The following is a 12,896-nucleotide window of genomic DNA, read 5'->3' on the forward strand; positions in this document are numbered from 1 at the left end:
TCTCATGCACTCTAATTTTGCTTACTAACTTCCTGTGTGGGACCAAATCAAAAGCCTTTTGAAAATCCAAATATACCACATCCACTGGTTCTCACAGAATCACAGTGCAGAAGAGGCCCTTCGGCCCATCAAGTCTGCACCGACATGTGAGAAACACCTGACCTACCTACCTAATCCCATTTACCAGCACTTGGCCCATAGCCTTGAATGTTATGACGTGCCAAGTGCTCATCCAGGTACTTTTTAAAGGATGTGAGGCAACCCGCCTCCACCACCCTCCCAGGCAGTGCATTCCAGACCGTCACCACCCTCTGGGTAAAAAAGTTTTTCTTCACATCCCCCCTAAACCTCCTGCCCCTCACCTTAAACTTGTGTCCCTTCATGACTGACCCTTCAACTAAGGGGAACAGCTGCTCCCTATCCACCCTGTCCATGCCCCTCAATCTTGTACACCTCATTCAGGTCACCCCTCAGTCTTCTCTGCCCCAACAAAAACAACCCAAGTCTATCCAACCTCTCTTCATAACTTAAATGTTTCATCCCAGGCAACATCCTGGTGAATCTCCTCTGCACCTCCTCCAGTGCAATCACATCCTTCCTATAATGTGGTGACCAGAACTGCACACAGTACTCCAGCTGTGGCCTCACCAAGGTTCTATACAACTCCAGCATGACCTCCCTACTATTGTAATCTATGCCTTGATTGATAAAGGCAATGTCCCATATGTCTTTTTCACTACCCCACTAACATACCCCACCGCCTTCATAGATCTGTGGACACACACGCCAAGGTCCCTTTGTTCCTCAGAACTTCCTAGTGTCATGCCGTTCATTGTGAAATTATTCCTTTCAAAGTGTATCACCTCACACTTTTCAGGGTTAAACTCCATCTCCCACTTATCTGCCCATCTGACCATCCCATCTATATCTTCCTGTAGCCCAAGACACTCAACCTCACTGTTAACCACTCGGCCAATCTTTGTGTCATCCGCAAACTTACTAATCCTATCTACCCCACACATAGTCATCTATGTCGTTTATATAAATGACGAATAATAGGAGACCCAACACAGATCCCTGTGGTACGCCACTGGACACTAAGCCAATTTTGAATCCACCCTATCAAATTACCCTGTATCCCATGTGCATTTGCCTTCTTTAAAAGTCTCCCATGTGGGACCTTGTCAAAGGCTTTCCTGAAATCCATATAAACTACATTAACTGCACTATCCTCATCTACACACCTGGTCACCTCAAAAAATTCAATCAAATTTGTTAGGCATGACCTCCCTCTGACAAAGCTATGCTGACTATCCCTGATCAAACCTTGCCTCTCCAAGTGGAGATAGATTCTCTCCTTCAGAATTTTCTCCAATAGTTTCCCTACCACTGACGTGAGACTCACTGGCCTGTAGTTCCCTGGCTTATCTCTACAACCCTTCTTAAATAGCAGAACCACATTAGCTGTTCTCCAGTCCTCTGGCACCTCCCCCATGGCCAGAGAGGAATTAAAAATTTGGGTCAGAGCCCCTGCGATCTCCTCTCTTGACTCCCTCAGCAGTCTGGGACAAAAATCATCTGGACCTAGAGATTTGTCCACTTTTAAGCCTGCCAACACCTCCAATACCTTGTCACTCTCTATATCAATTTGCTCAAGAACCTCGCAGTCTCTCTCCCAGAGTTCCATACCTTTATCCTCATTGTCTTGGATGAAGACGAATGTGAAGTATTCGTTCAACAGTCTACCGAGGTCCTCTGACTCCACCCATAGATTGCCCCCTTGGTCCCTAATGGGCCCTACTCTTTCCCTGGTTATCCTCTTCCCACTGATATGCTTATAGAATATCTTGGGATTTTCCCTACTTTTACCAGCCAGAGCTTTCTCATATCCCCTCTTTGCTCTCCTAATTGCTTTCTTAAGCTCCACCCTGCACTTTCTGTACTCCACTAATGCCTCCGCTGATTTGCTCCCCTTGTACCTGCTAAAAGCCTCTCTTTTCCTTCTCATCGTATCCTGAATATCTCTGGTCATCCATGGTTCTCTGGGCTTGTTACTCCTTCTTATCACCCTAGAGGGAACATGTTGACCCTGTACCCTCCCCATTTCCTTTTTGAACGCCCCCACTGCTCTTCTGTAGATTTCCCCACAAGTAACTGTTTCCAGTCTACCTTGGCCAGATCCTGCCTTATTTTAATAAAATCTGCTCTCGCCAATGCAAAATTTTTTTTGCAACTTGTCTATTTCTTTGTCCATAACAAGCTTAAGTAGTACCATGTAGTGGTCACTATCACTAAAATGCTCCCCCACCATCACCTCAGCCACCTGTCCGGCTTCATTCCCCAGAATTAGGTCCAGCACTGTGCCGTCCCTTGTTGGACCCCCTACATACTGGCCTAAAAATTTCCCTGTACACATCAAGAAATCCATTCCAACCAAGCCCTCAACACATGTCATCCCAATTAATGTCGGGAAAGTTAAAATCACCTAATATAATTACCCTATTGTTATTGTTTTTACACACCTCTGCAAATTGTGCACATATTTGCTCTCCAATTTCCCACTGACTATCTGGGGATCTATAATAAACAATGTGGTTGCCCCTTTTTTATTCCTAAGCACTACCCACAAAGCTTCATTCGATGCCCCCTCCAAGATATCATCTCTCCTTACTGCAGTAACTGACTCTTTAACTAATAATGCAGCTCTTTTACCCCCTCCCCTGTCTCGCCTGAAGATTCTATATCCCGGAATGTTGAGCTGCCAATCCTGCCCCTCCCTCAACCATGTCTCCGTGATGGCTACTATATCACAATTCCACATGTCAATCCTCACCCTTAACTCATCTGTTTTACCTGTAATACTCCTGGCATTAAAGTAGAGGCCATCCAGCCTTGCCTTACTACCTTGAAACTTAATGCAGCTGTATTCCCTCTGACTTGATTGTTTTACTGTATTATGACATGTCCCTATTCTGCTAACATTCTGCGTCCCCTCCCCCTATCGAATTAGTTTAAACTCCTCCCAACAGCACTAGCAAACCCACCCGCAATGAAGTTAGTCCCACTCTGGTTCAGATGTAGACCTTCCCCAGAAACGGTCCCAGTGGTCCAGGAATCTAAAACCCTCCCTCCTGCACCAAATCTTAAGCCATGTATTCATCTGCACTATTCTCCTATTTCTGTGCTCACTAGCACGTGGCATGGGAGTAATCCAGAGATTATAACCCAAGAGGCCTTGCTTTTTAGTCTACTGCATAACTCCCTAAATCCTTGATGCAAGACCTCATCCCTCTTTCTACCTATGTCATTGGTACCAACATGTACCATGACCTCTGCCTTATCACCCTCTCCCTTCAGGATGCCCTGCAGCCAATGATATCCTGGACCCTGGCACCAGGGAGGCAACACACCATCCTGGAGTCACGTTGACAGCCACAGTAGAGCCTATCTGTTCCCTTGACTAAAGAATCCCCTATTACTATTGCTCTTCCTCTCTTCCTCCCCTCCTGTACAGACAGGCTGCCTGTGGTGCCAGAAGCTTGGCTCTGTCTGCACTCCTTGCAGAAACCAGTGCCCTCATCAGTCTCCAAAATGGAATGCCAATTTGTGAGCAGGACCCCAGCGGACTCCTGAACTACCTGCCTGTTTCTCTTGGGTTGCCTGGTGGTCACCCACTCCCTGCCTTCCTCAAGTCCCTTCAGCTGCAGTGTGACCACCTCTCTAAACGTGCAATCCATGATGCTCTCAGACTCATGGATGCTCCACAGTGTCCCCAGCCACCATTCCCATTCTGAAACCCGAGCTTCCAGAAGCTGCAGCTGGTCACACCTCCTGCACACATGCTGGTCCCAGGCACTGGAAATGTTCCTGGCTTCCCACATGGAGAACACCATGGCTTTGAGCTCTCCTGCCATGACTTATCCCTTTAAATTAAACCTTTTAAATCAATTACTCTAGGGCCCTTTTTTCCTGCTCCTCATTACTACAGAATATACAAACTATACACCACAAAAAGACCTTAAACTATGAGCAATAAAAGTAGTAAATACTTACCCAACCTTACCCACTACTTACCAGTCATTCCTGTCCCTTGTAGCCTCTACTGCTGCAGCAGAGCAAGACCACTCTGAAGATTTAAGAAGTTGGATTGCAAAGAAAAAATGCAAATAGCACCTCTTCCCCTCTGCACTGAATTCCCACTGTGCCCAAATTGCCAATACTCACACTTACTCAGGATGAGGTGTCTCCCCTACTCATGTGCAAGCACACTGATAATATGCTTCTAATAGTCCCTTTCTTAAATAGAGCTCAGGTGAGCTGACTCACACTAGTTAAGCTTCAAATAGTAATCAACACTTATTCAGGCCCTAATCAGGCTTCAGGTGATTTACAGTTAACTGTCACACAGTCAGCTGAGTCAGCTACCTTACTAACCTTTTAACTAGACTACTGAACTTATCTATTCTGCTAATTACATCCTCAGAAAACTCCAACAGGTTTGTCAAACTTGATTTCCCTTTCATAAATCCATGTGGACTCTGCCCAATCATACCATTATTTTCTAAGTGTCCAGTAATCACATTCTTTATAATAGATTCTAGCATTTTCCCTACTACCGATGTCAGACTAACATGTCTGTAGTTCCTCATTTTCTCTCTCCCTCCTTTCTTAAACAGTGAGGTGACATTTGCTACCTTCCAATTTGCAGGAACCATTCCAGAAACTACAGAATTTTGAAAGATGACCACCAATGCATTTACTATCACTACAGCCACCCCTTTCAACACTCTGGGATGTGGATCATCAGGTCCAGGGGATTTATCAACTTTCTCTCAACTCCATCTTATCCTGAAAGGACAGAGGAGCATTGGTGAGTTCACTCTCTACCTGCAGCGCCATTGAAGCCTGGCCAACCCCACCTGAGGAACACTTTTCAGGGCAGATCCGTGACCCTGGAGCCGCAGGGCATTCAGTGCAAGCAGCCAGGGCTCACCCCCTTGGCCAGCTCTGGCGTCATTGACAGTTGGCACTCAGACTCTAAAGCCCCTGAGCTTCACAAGGGGACGGCCAGCTCTTAACACTTCAAGACGTGATCCATGCCAACACGGTACTCACCCTCCCTGACCATAGCAGGTCATTAAACCTCTTGCGGCACTGCACCCAGGTGCACCGCACAACATCGTGGCTGCTGACCAGCACTGCCACCTCCTCCCAAACTCTTTTTGTATGGTGCAGTGGCCTCCACCTTCCATCCCTGGGGACAAGAGTTCCCCTCCTGGCAGCCACCTCCTCCAGGAGGACCGCAAGGCCTGAATGCCCACCTAACCTGCCCTCCCGCCTGGTGTCTGCAGCCTCATTAGAATCCATAGTTTTAAAACCTCCTGCTCACAACACCAAAGATGTCTTCCTACCGGCAGCCTTCCAGGGCCTGACAGTGCCAGTTATAAACAGGCCGCCGGTTACCATTGGACCCAGCGGCCGACAAGCCCCCGCCCCCTCCTTCCCGACCACTGGGGAGCCGCCGTTCACACTCAGCTGGCCTTCATTTGCCCACCAGCGTGAAATCACAGTCGGGGGCCGATTGCAGGTGGCAGGCCATTCCTGGCCTGCTTCCTGGCCTGCCGATCTCAAAATTCTGGCTTCCAAACTAAGATGCTCTCTCATTAACATACTAATGTCATTCTTTATCAACAGCGCTACTCCACCTACTTTTCCTTTTTGCCTATCCTTCCTAATTGTCGAATTGCCTTGAATATTCAGTTCCCGGCCTTGGTCACCCTACAACTTGCTGGTTGCTACATGGTTTTTAAGCATCAACCACATACTTTTGGAGTCATATGTAGGCCAGACCAGGTAGGGGTGGTGGGTTTCCTTAGGGAAGAACATTGGACAACTAGTTTACAGCAATTTGAAAGCTTTTATTGTCATTTTACTGACGCTAGATCACAAATTACCAGATATAACAAATTAAATTTAAACTTTGAAAAATAAATAAATATTTGCATTTATGTAGCACTTTTCATGACCATTGGTCTCAAAGTGCATTACAGCCAATGAAGTGCTTTTTGAAGTGTAGTCACTGTGGTAATGTTTGATATTTGAACCTGTGACCTTTGAATTGATAGCCCAATATTGTGCTCTTAAATTTCTAAATTTTTCTGTCTGTAATCAGTATTCCTTCCAACTATTAAGGGAGCTCTATGCCCAGGCAACAGCTTAAGTAAAAGCCCATGGGATAGAGGGGAATGTGGTAAGTTGGTCCAAAATTCTCTCAGCGACAGAAAAGGAAAGGTACTGGTTGATGGATGATTTTACGAATGGAAAACAATTTCCAGTGGCGTTCCACAGGGCTTGGTGTTGGGTCCCTTGCTGTTTGTTGTATATATTAAGGGTTTGGACTTAAATCTGGGCTGCACGTTTGGGAAATTTGTAGATGACACAAAAATTGGCTGTGTAGTTGATAGTGAAAAGGATTACTGTTGCCTCCAGAATGATATCAATGGTTTGGTAAAGTGGACGGAAAAGTGACAGATGGAATTCAATCCAGAGAAGTGTGAGGTAATGCATTTGGGGAGGGCAAACAAAGGGAAAAAACAATAAATGGGAGGATATTGGGATGGGTAGAGAAAGTGAGACCTTGGAGTGAATGTCCACAGGTCCCTGAAGGTGGCAGGACAGGTGGGTAAGTTGGTGAAGAAAGCACAAGGAATGCTTTCCTTTACTGGATGAGGTATTGAATACAAAAGCAGGGGTGTAATGCTGGAACTGTATAAAATGCTGGTTAGGCCACAGCTGGAATTTTATGTACTGTTCTGGTTTACAGAACCACATTCTCCACATTACAGGGAGGATATAATTGCCCTGGAAAGAGTACAGAGGAGATTTACAAGAATGTTGCCTGGACTTGAAAATTGCAGCTATGAGGAAAGATTGGACAGGCTGGAGTTGTTTTCCTTGGAACTGAGGAGGCTGAGGGGTGACCTGATTGAGGTGTACAAAATTGAGGGGCCTAGATAGAGTAGATAGGGATGTCCTGTTTCCCCTGGTAGAGTGTTCAGTTACCAGGGGGCACAGATTTAACGCTTTTGGTAGAAGGATTAGAGGGGACATGAGTTGTCTGGAATTTGCAGCTGGTTTGGTGGCAGCAGAATTCCTCAACTCTTTTAAAAAGGCACCTGGATCTGCACCTGAAGTGCTGTAACCTGCAAGGCTACGGACTGGGTGCTGGAAGGTGGGATTAGAATGGGCAGCTAGTTTTTTATTTATTTTTTTCAGTTGGTGCAGATAAGATGGGCTGAATGGCCTCTTTCTGTGCCATAACTTTTCTATGGTTCTATGTTCTATGTATTCTTTTATCTATCTCATTAATACTGATGGTAAAAACCTGAAGCACCAATACTAATTCCTGCGGACCACCATTTGCCAATAAGAATTTTCCCTGTTTCCCCAACTCCATCTCCTATATCCCAACCAAGGCATAATTCCTTAATCTAATGAGCCATGGAAAATTATGATTAACGCACATGCAATTTCCTTATCTATTTCTTTTAATAAACTGTGGGGAAATGATCAGGTCCTTGAAATTTATCCTAATTCTCAGTATTTTCTCCATTGCCATTTCATCAAATTATATTATGGCTATTATGGCTGGAGGAGCTGGCAGAGACAGAGAGTGCCCATGGCGCCAGCAGTGGGAGGACTGCAGGGGACCAGGCACATGCTCAGTCGGTGGCTGATGATGTGCCTCCAGAGTTGTCCACGACACAGCAGGCGCAGGAAATGCGGCCAGGTATGTGGGAGCATCTGGGGGAGATACATGAGGCTATGCTTGGCTTGTTGTCCGTGGTGGAGGAGTCTACACAGACTATCGCCGAAGCAATGAGCCTCATGGCCAAGCGCCATGTGTCCTCCATGGAGAGAGTGGCGACTCTCGTGGAGAGGCTCCCCCAGGAGACTTATCAGGGCTTCCTGGAGATGCGCTCTGACCAGCAAGCCCTCACGTCGGCATTGACCTCAGCTGGTCAGTGTCAGTGTGGAAGATGGTCTGGGCACCAAGTTTCCCAGCTCGGTGCCCATCCATCCATAGTGAGCAGGGAGGTCTGAAGCGACCTCACGTTGACGCAGCAGCTGCCTGTCGTCTCTGCGGGCTCCTCTCAGGGCGCTCCGGATGAGGGCGGTAGCTCCTCCGCCCCTCTCCCAGTGACCGTTGCATCCGATGAGGCTGCGACGACTAAGGAGATGCAAGCTGTGGAACTGGCAGCTCCCTCCCAGGTGGGGCCAGCACAGGCTCCATGGGCCAGAGGACAACCGCCAAGGTCATCGAGGCCAATAGGATAGCAGAGTGAGCAGGCTGTCTCAGATGCCAGTGCCAGTGAAGGGTTAGCACCAAGATGGAGCACCTGAAAACGTAGACATAAGGCACCTTAGGCACACCACGGGTTTATCATTGGTGCTTTTGTGTTAGCCCGAGATGAGGTCTTTATGAGTTGGTGTGATTTTTAACACCTTTGTCATTTTGTTTCATTAAGTTTCTTTGGTTGCAATATTAAATTCAGATATGTCACCGTGGCTGAGGGTGCCTCTTTCCTTCTGCGGGTGGATGGTTTCCAATAATGTTAGGAGTGTTTTGTGGGACACTCAGCTTTATTAGCGCTAGTTAATGTTCCGAACCAGGCAGATTTTGCACTCAGGTCTCGAATATGAAGCCTAGTGCCCAGGCTTGTCCTGGATGTCCATCTGTGGTGTGCTAGCTGAAGTTTCATTGGATTAAAGCCTCCTGGGTGTCCCTGCCTCCCTGGGGTATGCCCGGGTCAGCGTCTACCCCCTCAGCATTTCCCTGTGCCTGCTCATCCTCGGACTCACTGCTGGACTCATCGTGTGTAGCCGCAGCCACTGCGTCGAAGTCTTCATCGCCCACTGTGTCCCCCCTTTCCAGTGCCAGTTTGTGGAGAGCGCAGCATGCAACCACTATCAGCGACACACGATCTGGGGGGTACGGGAGTGCACCCCCTGAACGGTCCAAGCATCGGAAGCGCATCTTGAGAAGACCGATGGCTCTCTCCACCACAGCCCTTGTGGAGGTGTGGCTCCTATTGTACCGCTGCTCAGCTTCTGTTCTTGGATGGCAGAGAGGTGTCATGAGCCACCTTCTGAGTGGATAGCCCTTGTGACCCAGCGGCCATCCATCCAGCCGGGCTGGAGCACTGAAGAGCCCCGGCACCTGGGAGTGTCTGAGAATGTAGGCGTCGTGGGAGCTGCCTGGGTACCTTGCACAAACTTGTAGAATCAGCATCCTGTGATCACACACTATCTGCACGTTCATGGAGTGGAAGCTCTTCCTGTTGATGAAGGCACCGGGATCACCTGCTGGCACTGTGATGGCCACATGTGGGCAGTCTATTGTACCCTGGACACGGGGGAAGCCAGCAATGGCCGCGAAGCCTCTGGCTTGCTGTGTCTGGCTTGCCTGGTCCCAAATGTAGTGGATGAAGGTCAATGCACGCCTGAACAGAGCACCTGTAATCTGCTTGACACAAGTGTGGACAGCTGATTGGGAGACTCTGCAAAGATCACCCACCGAGCCCTGGAAGGAGCCAGAGGCATAGAAGTTGAGGGCAGCTGTGACCTTTAGAGCCACTGGCATGGGGTGTCCACCCACACAGTTAGGGGAGATCTCAGGCCCAATCATATGACAGAGATAGTTGACTATATCCCTTGAGAGACGGAGCCTCCTTTGGCACTGCACCTCAGTCATATTGAGGTAGCTGCTTCGCTGCCTGTATACCCTGGCAGCAGGATAGTGGCGTCTTCTGTGGCCCCTTCCACCTTGGGCTACCATTTGATCCTGCACCCCTTGTGCCTGCGTCTGACCTCCCAAAAGTGGTTCTCCTGGAGGCTGAATGTGTACTCCTGGCCTCCTCCCCCTTCTAGCCCTCCCTTCCTCTACAGAGAAGGTGCCTCCAGTGGAGAGTTCAGCTCCCATTCCCAGGCTAAGGGAGGGCTTCCTGAAACATGCAGGCCCAAAAACGATTCCTCACTGCAGAGGGCTGACCTGAAGGTTGTGAGTCCAGACCAAGCAGCTGGTATGCGTTTTGAAGTATTGCAGATCACACAGGCAATTATCAGTAACTTTGAAGCATCAATATTTGACAGAGCAAACTCGCGATCCCACTGAGCCCTCTTATTCTGCCCGTGGATGAGGTTTATACAAATGTGTCCTACCCGCCTGCCTGTTTGTGCCTGTGCGCCGACCTGAAGATCACATGGGCGCCGAAAACTCGCCATCGATTGGCGCCTCAAGGGCCTTAAGTGGCTGGTTAATTAATGACGGACGCGCATCAGAGATCAACGCGCGCCCGACAAACGAAATATTGCGATGGCGCGCGGTGACATCGGGACACTCGCCCAATGTCACCGCGTGTCATTTTACGCGCATGCATGCGGGGCCCGCCCCCGCATACCAACAGGAAAATTCTGCCCCATAAATCGTTCAAGATGCTTTCTAGGAAAAACGGATAAATACTTCCTCTAGGTAACTGAAATTTCTAATACCCTGTATTAAGTTTTAAACAAAATTTAAAATCAAAAGGTACATCACAGAAATGAAATTAAATGTGTGAATCAGAAAAGAACTTCAAACAGCTTTTGATCAGTTGTTATTTAATGTTATTTGAAAGAAAGTCAGAGGAAATAAATGCAAAGGTTTTATTCAGGTAACGAGCTCTTCAAGAGGAAACAGGGTCTAGGCCTGTTTTGATGTCAGTACACTTTGTTTGGACTCGTGGATGAAGAATAGGACAGTTGAACAGGAAGCCAAAGTCATGCCAGAATCCATGGCAAAACAGCCCAGTGTATTCAAGAGAAAAAGAGTGGGAAATGCCATGTAAATAAACTATAGATTAACCCTGCCATGGTCTGTTACTCTTTTACTAGTCATGATTTCTTGGAATTCTTATTAAACAAATTTGCTTGTGATGTGATGTGGCACTGCAAAGTTTAGGGTTACGTAGAATCAAAAAGTTTATAGAGGGGATTTTCCCCTTGTCGGGCGGCACAGTGGGTGGGCACGGGCATGGCCGCGCAATGGTCCGCCACCCGCGATCGGGCCCCATAAGCTTGGACGGGCAAGGAAAAATTCTATTTGATTAATCGAATAATGGGCTTTACAGCCCTCTTAATTGTCGGTGGGCTCACTGCTGACCCCAGTGTGCGTCCGCCCACTGAAATATCACGCACTATTTCACGCTCGTGCATGTCGGGCGCAAGCCTGCATGCCGAGGTGAAAATCCAGCCCTATGGCACAGAAAGAGACCACTTGGCCCACTGTGTCTGTGCTGGTTGAAAAACGAGCCACTCAGCTTAACCCCACTTTCCAGCATTTGGTGACATCTTAAAACATTAGGCAACTGCAGATTTGGTATATGATGACTATTAAATGAAAGTGACTTTCCTCAGCACATTGAAGCTCCTCATCACCAAATTAGACCAAATATACCACACTAAATAAATGTCTGTTTTATTGATCTTGTTAAAAAGCAGAAAATGAAAAGGGCATTAAGAAATTCAATATTGTGACTTGGCAATTTATCATTTTGTCAAAACTTGCTTGGCCCTGCTATAACTTTTACCAAATCAGTCAGTAGCGCACATTTTGTTTATGCCTGATCTCATTATTACTGATCTCAAATCTTATCACTTATTCCCTCTCAGACCTGGCAGCTAGCCTGGTGAGTTCATTTTTGACATTTGAACATGCACCCAATACTCAGCTTGTTGAATGAAGACTATTAAATGGCAGTCCTTAAAATGAGCTTGGTGCACTATTTAGCAGACCTCAGCTTGATTGATAAGTAGAATACATTATTCAGGAGCAGTGTCTTTTTTTAAATAAAAAAAGAGTAAGATACATAATAATATCAAGCACAAATGATCTGATCTGTTCCGTTGCAGGCTCCATCATTGCACCATAAGTTCAGGAACAAATGAAAAGCTTATCAAATGTTTCTCTTTATGCTAAACCTTCAAAATTGGTCTCTTCTTCCAAGTAATAAAAAAGCCCAAAACAAATTCCCGTATCTGGCCAGCTACAAACACAAAATGGCTGGGATTTAATGAAACTCGCTATGTGGACAAGATGGCAGAGGAGCTGGGAGTGCACACTTCCTATTCCTGGCATCAGGAAAACTGTCCCCAATTTAGTGGGGGTGGGAAGGGCCCAGGAATCCTGTCCTCTGGCAGTGGAATTTCGGCTAGGTTCATTAATAGGTCCACTTAAAGCCATTTATTCTCGAGCCCACCAGAACTTCATGGTGGCTCAGAGATTTAACGGGACTCATTCAGGTTGCCTGAAGTCTGTCAGGTTTGCCAGTGGCCTACAGGGAGAAGCTGGGGGGGAGTTGGTTGGGTTGCCTCGTTCACAGGCATTCAGTGTCCAATTGAGGGACCTGGCATCGGGAAGAGGTGGGCTACTGTAAGCCACTTCATCCCCTTGCTTCCAAGCCCCCTCCCTCTTCCTCCCCTCTCCTGCCCCACTTACCTGACTCTAGGGATCCAGTGATAATCCCTGAAGACCTCAGAGCATTACCGGCAGCAGCCACCTCTCCCGGTGGGGTAGGGGAATGGGAAGGACATTGAGGGGGTGGTGGGGAGGGTGGCAGATATGGACGGATTCCTCACACTCAGCTCTGGTTAACTTCATGAGCCAATAAAGCCAGGTTATCTTAATTGAACATGTAGCGTTGCTGCTGAATAATTTTAGCTGGTTAAATTCCAGGATTATCCCCGTACATGCTTATGGATCCTTAAGCCTTTGGTGAGACCTACCTACCTGAGTCCCCTTTGCTTAAGTAAATGGGATATGTCCCTACAGGGAGAAAGCAAACTGAATCGCTTGGGTG

This window comes from Cetorhinus maximus, chromosome 17 (genome assembly GCF_964194155.1).
Source record: "Cetorhinus maximus chromosome 17, sCetMax3.hap1.1, whole genome shotgun sequence".
Classification (NCBI taxonomy): Eukaryota; Metazoa; Chordata; class Chondrichthyes; order Lamniformes; family Cetorhinidae; genus Cetorhinus; species Cetorhinus maximus.